Genomic DNA, 11,059 nt, shown 5'->3' on the forward strand with positions numbered 1-11,059 from the left:
TTTTTTTTTTTTTTTTTTTTGCAGAGATGGGAGTCTCACTATGTTGTCCAGGCTGGTCTCAAACTCCTGGACTCAGGTGATTCTCCTGTCTTAGCTTAAGTGATTCTCCTGCCTCAGCCTTCAGAAGGCATGAGCCACCACACCCAGTCTCTTCTCCTTCTTCTTCTTTTTTTAAAATAGAGATACATTTTTGGTAGAGATGAGATCTCACTGTGTTGCCCAGGCTTGGTCTCGAGCTCCTGGCCTCAAGAAATCTTCTGGCCTCAAGCAATCCTTCTGCCTCAGCCTCCTGAGTAGATGGGGTTAGAGGCGTGAACACTTGGCCTGAAAGTGGTTCTTAATCCTGACCAGTCAGAGGTAGTTGATGAAGTTTATCTTTTATGAAGACATTTTAGGGACACCCTTGGTCTTTCACCTCCAATTTTTTTTTTTGGAAGACCATGGAAAGTGTCTTCTGACTGATTGCCCCTTGCTTGTTGCTCTAGCAGCACTCGGTTGTGTTGGCGCCCCTCTTATTTGGAGCTGCTATTGAGTGGTTTGGGCTTCTAAGAAAAGGCAAGTCTCCCGGAGGGCCGAGGTTGGGACTTCAGGTCAACAGTCTGATGGGGCAGCCTCACGGAAGAGACTAGTGTGTCGCTAGGGGAAACATTTGTTCACATAGGAAGGTACAAATAAGAATCATTCATTCTTGGCTGTGCGCGGTGGCTCATGCCTGTAATCCCAGCACTTTGTGAGGCCGAGGCGGGCAGATCATGAGGTCAGGAGTTTGAGAACAACCTGACCAACGTGGTGAAACCCTGGCTCCACTAAAAATACAAAAATTAGCCGGGGGTGGTGGAGCACGCCTGTAATCCCAGCTACTCAGGGGGTTGAGGCAGGAGAATCTCTTGAACCCGGGAGGCAGAGGTTGCAGTGAGCCGAGATCGTGGCATCGCACTCCAGCCTGGGTGACAGAGCGAGACTCTGTCTCCAAAAAAAAATAAAAATAAAAAATAAATAAAAAGAATAATTCATTCTCACAATCACATAGTCTCACAGTAGTAATCATATCATTTTTATACTTAGGAAAAAAGAAAGAAGTGCAGAAAGAACGAGCAATTTGATCAAACTTTCTCGTTTCTCCCCAGAGACACAAAAGGGGAGATTCAGAATGTGTGACTTACATAAAATAACACCAGTTTCCCCTAACCCCAACAACACCTTCTTTGAATATCTCTGTCCCCACCTCTCAAAAAATTTCCTACTGAGTTGGTCCTCTAGTGATAAGAGCAGTTAATAATATGGAAAGCAACTGGACATAGTGGTGAAAAAGCCAGCGAACTTGGGGGTGAGACTGAAGCCCCTCAGGGTGGCTGACTGAGCTGTTATTTTTAAAATTTCTTTAAGTCACGTGCAGCCTGTCAAGAGGTGAGGTGAAGGAAGAGAATGATAAATATCTATCTCCAGTGGAAAGATCATTTTGAAAGAAGGGCTGTTAGATTAAAAACCAAGCTAGCCAGGGAATGTTAAAGAAAGAGAAGGTCTCACAAGCATTTTAATGCCAACCATGTGTTCCAATGAGAGGAACACAGGAAAGCTCTTCAGCAGATGAGAAAATGATATTCGGCATCACTATTTCATAGGAATGATAACAAAAATGGCAGTGATGAAAATCTGTGCATTTTCAAGAATGCATGTTTTTTGGTTAGTGTTGTCCCTTCCCCTCCTGGCTTTTAATGAATGCAGTATACTGCATTCATTAAAGCAGCTGAGAAAAAACAAATAGTAGATGTTTTCAACGTAAGGCCTGAGAGCTTCCATGTCCCGTGTTGCATTGAGTTTTGGGTTTGTTTCCTTATTCACTGTCTTCTAGATCTCAGACCCCAGCAGAAGGTCTCAGGATGGACCTAGTAAACTCTGGTCACATCTTCAGCTTGGCCTGCTTTTATTTTTTTGTTCTTTGCTGCAATCCTGCCTTACTTTGTAGCTACCAGAGTGGACAAATGGTTCCTTTGTTGAACCTCTTCAAAGGCTTGGTTTATTGTTCTATAAGTGCCAAGCTCAAGCCAGTCTCAAAAGTTTCCACACTTTGGCTCACTGGCCTGTCTTTGCTATGGTCCTTTTGGGCAACGTATGTCCCCGCGATGAGCTCTTGCATGATTGGACCTACAGGTCACTGCAAAGGAAACCCTTGGAGAGAAACTTTTGCTTTTTACAATTTGATCTTCATAGGAAGTCAGTAGAATAGGAACCTATTCTTTTAGGGACCAAGCTATGGCTTCTGACTTTCTTTTCAAAGGCATACTTTCTGAGAGTAGCTCACCCTCAGTTGCTTTTATTTTTATGCTGTTTGTTTCCTCTGTAACGTCTTCTGCATGGACTTCATGTTATAGAAGGTGCTTTCTTGAAGGTATCTCATGACCTCCAACCACTGAAGTCAATGGCCTCACTCTCATTTTATTTTTGGACGTTGCTGTTTGCTGTCAGGCTTTTGGAAATGATTATTCTCTTGGTTTCCATAAATCAGTGGGTCTCAGCCAGAGGCAATTGGCAATGTCTGGAGATATTTTGGGTTGTCACTAAGGGATGGGGCCTTACTTGGCGTTTTTAGTGGGTAGAGGCCAAGGGTGCTGCCAAATGTCTTACATTGCACAGGACAGCTCCCACAACAGAGAGCGGGGCTCAAAATGTCACCAGCGCCCAGGTTGAGAATCCCTGGATTCACTCCACATTCTCCTGATTATATTCCCACATATTCAACTCATTCTTCTGTTTCCCTTATTGGCTCACTTTCCTCTTTTACCCACTACCTGTAACTGTTAGATCGTCTTGCAGTAGATTCCTAATAGCTCCTAGTCTCTGCCACTCCATTTAACCTTGCATGCTGATTAATTTTCCTCTTCATTTAAAATTCTTCAGTTGACCCTCATGGTCCAAAATGAGTTCTCCCTTATGAGCTGGGAATTCCAAGCCCTCATGCATCTGGCCTCTTCCTTATCTTACCCTATTTCTCACCAACTCTGCACTTCAGAGAAACAGGTCTATTTACAGCCACTCTGAGTGACACACAAGTTTCCACCTCAGCACTTTGGTTCAGGCAGTTCCCCAGACTTACTGTCTCTTCTCTTCTTGATTTATCTAAGAACCACCTTTCCTCCCAGCCCAAGCTCAAGCCCCAGTTTCTCTGTGGACTCTTCCTTTTCCCATGATCGTCTTACAGAATCATAAAAGTATGGGGCCAGAAAAAGTTCTGGAAAGCATCTAATTGAGCTGTTCTGAAACATAAACCTTTGTTCTCAGGGTGGAATCTGGGGTCTCTGGCTAACATAGACTAACTGTGGCCTTTTGTAGCTATCAGAGAAAGACCTCCTTTTTCTCTTTTTCATGAGATTATAAATGTCTAGGGGAGGGATAGCATTAGAAGAAATGTCTAATGTAGATGACGGGTTGATGGGTGTAACAAACCACCACAGCACGTGTATACCTATGTAGCAAACCTGCATGTTCTGCACGTGTATCCCAGAACTTACAGTGTAATTAAAAAAAAAGAGAGAGAGAGATAAATAAATAAATAAATAAAACAGAATGTTATCAGCCCCTGCCAAGGAAAAAAAAAGAAAAGGCCAGGAATCAAGTCTGGCCCATAATTAATGCGAATGAATGCATGCTCACTCTACACTGGGTAAGAGAATGAAGTCAATGGGCAGACTTTCTCAATACGTTTTTGGCTATACAAAAATTAGAATATAAGGACAGTTTGCTGAATCAGCTTGGTTGGAGACCTACTCTGCCATGATCACCTGATAAATCTGTCAAGTCACATGACCTCTCTGTACTCACTTTTCTCATCTGTAAAATGGGACTACTATAATTGTAGCACTTATCTTATTGAAGGTGTTACAGGAATTAAATGAGGTAATGCACTTAACACAGAGTCTGCTGCCTGGCCCCCACTCAGCAAATGTTAGCAGTTGTTAATGTGAGTCCCAGATTTAGCAGAAAGTTACGTACTGAGCTGTTTTAAGTTAAATGTTTCAGTATTTCATGGTGGTTCATGTGAGTTCCATGAAATTGATGTCCTTTATCACTTCATCAAGCGTGAAAAATTGTGGACTAATACAAGCTTGTCAAGTTGAGGTTTAGAATCACAAAGGGATTGTCTAATGTTTGGAGACAATTCCAAACCCACCCCCTTCCCGTCTCCAACTCTTGCAAGACTTACTATTCCAAGTGTACGCGATTTTACAGATCACTCTATTCAGAAAAAGCAAAATTCTGGAAGTTCAGGCAGGCAGAATCAGGCATTGTTCCTACTTAATACGAATCAAGGCATTACATTAGGATTTCCCTCCTTTCACTGAATTCATATGATGCACAGAGCCTGATTCCTGGGGTGTGGCCCTGGAAACCCAGGGCACAGGGTAGCACCTTTATTCCTGACCAGACACGGTTGCTATTGAAATCTACAGCTTTTTTTTTTTTTTTGCCTTGGTGAGCTGTTCTGAACATTGGAAAAACTGTTTTCCTTCAAAGCATAAAGCGTAGATCAACACCCAGGTTTAGAAACTTTCTAACTTCTGATCCACATTTTCCGCTAACACATCAAGGGTTGCCAACTCAGATGCTGACAGAGGTTTGGCAGGAAATGTAAACGAAGAATACAATAGGGAGTGGTGGAGACTATGGTAAACTGGAGAGCATTTGCCTGTGTAGATCTGGTGGCTTCCATTTGGCACCTGCTCTGGTGGTTACCCTGAAATATGGGCTGATGGGTGGCAATGTTTCCTGTTTTTCAGGGAAGGTGGTAATCCAGGTTTTAAAATGTTGGCAACTTACTGTAAGAATTATGTGGAGATTTCAAACCAACAGCAGTGTGTTGGGAAAAAAATGATATGGAGAAGCAAAGTGTGTCTGTGGGCAGAGTCGGCCCTCAGGTTGCCAGCCTAACATCTCTACTCGTGTGCCTTAGTAATCCAACTCAAGTGTCATCCTGTAGGAGCTTTTCATGATCCCTTCCCCTTCCTTTGAGAGTTTAAACAATCCCCTCATTCTTCTGTGTTAGAAAATACAAGTTTGGCCAGGCATGGTGGCTCACACCTGTAATCCCAGCACTTTGGGAGACCGAGGCCGGCAGATTGCTTGAGTCCAGGAGTTTGAGACCAGCCTGAGCAACATAGTGAGACCCTGTCTCTACAAAAAAATTAAAAAAAAAAAAAAATTAGCTGGGTTCAGTGCCGCATGCCTGTAATCCCAGCTACTGGAAAACTGAGGTGGGAGGAGGAGGATAGCTTGAGTCCAGGCTGTCAAAGTTGCAGTTAGCCAAGACTGTGCTACTGCACTCCAGCCTGAGTGACAGAGTGAGATCCCGTCTCAAAACAAGCAAGCAAGCAAGCAAGCAAACAAACAAAAATTCAAGTTTTGGCCAGAGATGTGGTAGCTCATGCCTGTAATCCCATCACTTTGGGAGGCTGAGGCGGGCAGATCACCTGAGGTCAGGAGTTCGAGACCAGTCTGGCCAACATGGTGAAACCTGTCTCTAGTAAAAATACAAAAATTAGCCAGACACGGTGGTGCATGCCTGTGATCCCGGCTACTTGGGAGGCTGAGGCAGGAGAATTGCTTGAACCTGGGTGGCGAAGGTTGCCGTGAGCTGAGATGGTGTCACTGCACCCCTGCCTGGGTGACACAGCAAGACTCCGTCTCGAAAACAAACAAACAAACAAACAAAAAACCAAAAAACAACTTCATAGCTTTTGTGCTTTTTAATGTCTGATTCCTTGAGCAGAAGCTTCTGGGGTCAGTATGGATTGTGTGTTACTCACGTTCTCACGCATGAAGCCTCAAGGTGCCCTTCACAGAGTATGTGGTCTCCAGAGCCCAGCACAGTGCCTGGCACGTGGTAGGCACTCTGTAAATGCTTAATGAAGGAATGGTATTAGAGGGAGCTTCCGGGCTGAAGGCACACCTAGCCTAATCCAGTTTTAATCATATACAGAGAGAAGCGTTGAGAACTCTTCCTTGCCCTTGCTTCGGTTCCATCGATGGGTAGGGCTCTGTTCAGGTGTCCTTGTTGATGAGCTGGGCCCCAACATTGTTGGAGCAAGGGTGACGAGGATGGGAGCCAGTCCAGATGCATTGGCCTCATTGACCGAAAAGCAAATGCAACGAAATAAAAACCAAACCACACTTCAACAGAAGTGTGGAACAGCACCCCCTGCAGGCGATTTCCTTACAACTTTATAATCCCTCTGGAGGAAAATCCTATCTGAATTGAAGAAGGGAGGGAAGAATGGGAAGATGGTAACAGGAGCTGGGCTAGGGAGAAGCTCATACTGTCAGAGTTTTCAAATGGCAAATGATGACCCCTTAGTGGATCATGAAATCAATTTAACAATGTTCACTATCGGGATAATGAGTACATTTAATGCCCAGACTTGACGACTATGCAGTGTATACATGAAAGAAATCCTCACTTGAGTCCCCTACGTGTATAAAAATTTAAAAACAGCAAAAAAGAGATGAATTTAATGAATTATGATGAGCAATTTCACAAAATGGGCTAGCACAGAAAATATCAAAGTGTATTGCAGATGAAGTATTCTTTTATGAATCCTTTTTCTCTCTCTCTCTGCAAGTGTGTGTGTGTGTGTGTGTATGCACTTGGACGATACGGGAAATGCATCTCAGTGAGTTAAAAAGGTTAGAAAGCCCCACTGCATTGCCTCCTTAAATCTCCATAGTAATCCTAGGAGGTGTAGGTTAATATTTCATTTAACAGATGGGGAAAATTGAGGTGTCGCAGGGACTTGCTTAAACTCACATGGTGAGTAGCAGATATGAGATTCAGCACTGGAAACCTTTTGATATCATAACCTGGGTTGCCTCTGCCCTGTCACTGCCCCAGTCAAGCCTGGCGCCCGGCGCTTTCTATTTCTCTGCTGCTGGTGATGACCAGGGCAAATTTCCTTAGGGACATAAGGAAGGAGAGGTAAGTTACCTCTTACTTTTGCCATTTTCCTGGGGCATAATGCTGAGGGGTCAAAGGCACCATGAGTGTCAAGACAGTGGATACAGAAAAATGGACAAATCCTTGTCCTCCAAGGGGCTTGCTAAAGCATATATTCTTTCTCTTTCTTCTGGAAAGTTTCATAAGACAAGTTAGTAATATCTGTGCTTGTAAAGTAGACTTTGGTTTTGGTGAGAAAATGAGGGCAGAGCGACCGGGCACGGTGGCTCACGCCTGTAATCCCAGCACTTTGGGAGGCCAAGGTGGGTGGATTACCTGATGTAGACAGTTCGAGACCAGCCTGACCAACACGGAAGAAACCCTGTCTCTACTAAAAATACAAAATTAGCCGGGCGTGGTGGCACATGCCTGTAATCCCAGCTACTCAGGAGGCTGAGGCAGGAGACTCCCTTGAACCCAGGAGGCAGAGGTTGCTGTGAGCTGAGATTGTGCCATTGCACTCCAGCCTGGGCAACAAGAGTGAAACTCCATCTCAAAAAATTAAAAAAAAAAAAAAAAAGAAAAGAAAAGAAAGAAAATGAGGGCAGACAATGAGGCAATGATGGTGCACAGGAGAAGAAATGGGTTAGCTAAGCCTTGGCAGTCTCATGAATCCTTACAAGCCAGAGTTTGAATTCTGTCACTGCGCTTGACTGGGTGTGCTGCCTTAGAATTACTTCACTTAATTGAGCCTCAGTTTCTCAATCTGTAGAAAATGACAACAACTGTAGCTATCTCTCAGAGCTGTCCTGAAGGTTAAACGACATTGCAGGCACTCGAAAATGGTAGCTGCCTTGTTGGTATTAAGATTAACAGTATTCTGGCTGGGCGCGGTGGCTCACGCCTGTAATTGCAGCACTCTGGGAGGCTGAGGTGGGCAGATCGCTTGAGCTCAGGAGGTCAAGACCAGCCTGGGCAACATGGTGAAACCCCATCTCTATAAAAGATTAACCAGGTGTGGCGGCACATGCCTGTAGTCCCAGCTATTCAGGAGGCTGAGGTGTGAAGATCACTTGAACCTAGGAGGCAGAGGTTGCAGTGGGATGAGATTGTGCCACTGTACACTCCAGTCTGGGCTATAGAGAGAGAGACCCGGTCAGGAGAGAAAAAAAAAAAAAAAGCAGTATTCTTTTTAAATTAAAATTTTAAAAAAATTATTTTTATTTTTCATCATGATAGGACCTAATCCAAAGCACCACTCTTTGAGACCAGTCTGGGCAACAAAGTTAGACCTCATCTGTACAAAATAAGTAAATAAATAAAAAGTCAAAAAACACAAAAAAACCCAAAGCCATTTTCTTCGTCTCAGAGTCTCTGGTTTCTTCGTTTCATTTCCTCAAAGTGGAGCGTTAGTGCCCACCTCAATCGTTATTCAAGGATTCCATGAGAGAATGTACAGTTCAGCCTAAGCCCCGTGCTGTGGTGGGCAACCTGGTGACATCTATGTGTGGCAAGCCTTATCACTGGGAATATAGCTGAGGCTGGGAGGTTCTGCTCCACACTTTCTGCTTGCGGTCATTGCACCCAGATTCCCAGTCTGCAAAATAAAGAGGACTCCTCTCTGTGCGCCTCCGTCCATACATATTTAGAACGTCATCGATTTTCGAAACCCTTGCCTGTGGGCCATGTTGGAATTCTTACCCTCGCTGCTCTGGAGGGTGGGATGTGAGGGAGGGAGCAGACGTTGGAAACTGGCCAGGGGACTTCGCAGACCCAACAAAGACTTTTTTTCAAGGGTTGATTTGGTAATAGGCAGAGGGGAATTCCAAGGATAAATAATAATTTATGCAAGGAATGCCATCTGCTTCTCTGGTGAAGCATTAGTGCATAATTGCAGGCACAATTTCCTTCCACTCTTGTCCTTTACCGTTCAGCTCCTTAAGTCATTATATTGACACCTCCCGAGCTGGCTTTTTGGGTGGGTGGAGAGGCATGGGGTGTCCAGCTTGGATGTTGGCTGAAGACAGTTTGCCATAAAACTGAAATAATTAATTGGAATGCATGAGAGGATAAAACACTAAATACGAACATATTGAAGTTCTGGCCAGTATATCCAAATACTGTGCTGGAAATTAATAAAAACTGACTTCATTGGGGATATAAAATTGTAAATTAAATTTGGTGTTTGAACAAAGAATCTGTTATAGGGCTCTCTAATTAGATTAGGAATCGAACACTTTATGCCCCACTCCCTCTCCATGCCACCCTAGCCTTACTTTGGCATCTTTGAGAATGTTTTGGGACTCTTTATTTATGTATGAATTCTTCCGTCTCTCTTCATAGCTTGGATAACTTCTTGCAGAGGTGGTGAGGGGTAAAGTGGGTTTAGGCAGGGCGAGGTGGAGGTGGGAGGTTTTGAAAGTCATGCTAAAGTACTCAGAGCAGAGGCAGCAAACTTGCTTGAGGACCAAGTCTTGCTTACTGGTAGGCTGGCTTGGATGACAGGTTTTGGCCCTCTCAGCATTTATAACATTTAAAAATAGGTGCCAACACTCACAAGTCAATAGATTTCACATTAAAAATCTGAATTTGTGCTTTTCCTTCAACAGGCAGACTTGGTAATTCTGGGCCTACATTCAGAAGTGGATGGAAGTTGAGGAGCAGCTGATTTCTTTTAAAAGGGCCAGGAGCTGTTCAGTTTGCCCCAGTCTCCACTGCTCCCATACGCTCAGCCCACTTAATTCATCCATAGTCCCTTTCTGGCTTGTGCCTGTCCTTCGTAGGCATTTGTTCCCTGATTTAAAAAGTTTCCTGGTATATTCATGGTTCTGATTATAAGGAAGAATTGCATTCTCAGAAAGAAGGTATTTTTTTTAAAGTTTGTTTACTAATGGTGATACTATTTTAGCTAATATTAGACACATATGTGCTCACGCGCCTGCCTCGCTTTTTAACTTTGTAATGACAGCCTTACTGAGATAAAGTTCACATGCCATACAATTCATGCACTTAAAGTGCATGGTTCAACAATTTTTAGTTATTCACAGGGTTGTACAGCTATCACCACAATCTTATTTATTTTGAGAGAAGGGGTCTCGCTCTATCACCCAAACTGGTGTGCAGTGGCCCAATCATAGCTTACTGTGGTTTCAAACTCCTGGGCTCGAGTGATCCTCCCCACTTCTGACTTCTGAGAATCTGGAACTGCAGGCGTATGCACCTGGCTCATTTTAGAAAACCTTTTAGAGACAGGGTCTCACTATGTTGCCTACGCTGGTCTTGAACTCCTGGACTCAAGCCATCCTCCCACCTCAGCCTCCAGAGTAGCTGGGATTGAGGGTGTGAGCTGTGGTGCCTGGCCACAATTAATTTTAAAACATTTTAATTTCCCTCCAAAGAAACCCTGTACCTATTAGCAGTTATTCCCCATTTCCCACAACATACTCAGCCCTTGGCGAACATCAACTTACTTTCTGTCTTTATGAGTTTGCTTATTTTGGCCATTTCATATTAATGGAATCATACAATGTGTGGTCCTTTGTCCTGGCTGCTTCAATGTGGCATAATCACTTCAAAGTTCATCCATAATGAACTTTGGTGATTATGGATGATAATGGTATAGCATTATCAATACTTCACTTGCTTTTATTGATAAATAATATTCCATTGTATGGATACATCACATTTTATTTATCCACTCATCCATTAATGGACATTTGGGTTGTTTCTACTTTTGGGGGGTTGTGAATAATACTGCTATGACCATTTCTGTACAAATGTTTGTGGGAATGTATGTGTTCTTTTATCTTGGATCTATCTATTGATGGATGGAAATGCTGGATCATATAGTTTTGCTTTGTTTTTTTTTGAGATGGGGTCTCCATCTGTTGCACAGGCTAGAGTGCAGTGGTACAGTGGAACAGTCTCCACTCACTGCAACCTTTGCCTCTTGGGCTCAGGCAGTCCTCCCACCTCAGCCTCCCGTGTAGCTGAGACCATAGGTGCATACCACCACGTCCAGCTAATTTTCGGTATTTTTGGTAGAGGCAGGGTTTCACCATGTTGCCCAGGCTGGTCTTGGAATCCTGAGCTCAAGCAATCCACCCGCCTCGGCCTCCCAAAGCGCTGGGATTA

This window comes from Mandrillus leucophaeus, unplaced genomic scaffold (genome assembly GCF_000951045.1).
Source record: "Mandrillus leucophaeus isolate KB7577 unplaced genomic scaffold, Mleu.le_1.0 Scaffold177, whole genome shotgun sequence".
Classification (NCBI taxonomy): domain Eukaryota; kingdom Metazoa; phylum Chordata; class Mammalia; order Primates; family Cercopithecidae; genus Mandrillus; species Mandrillus leucophaeus.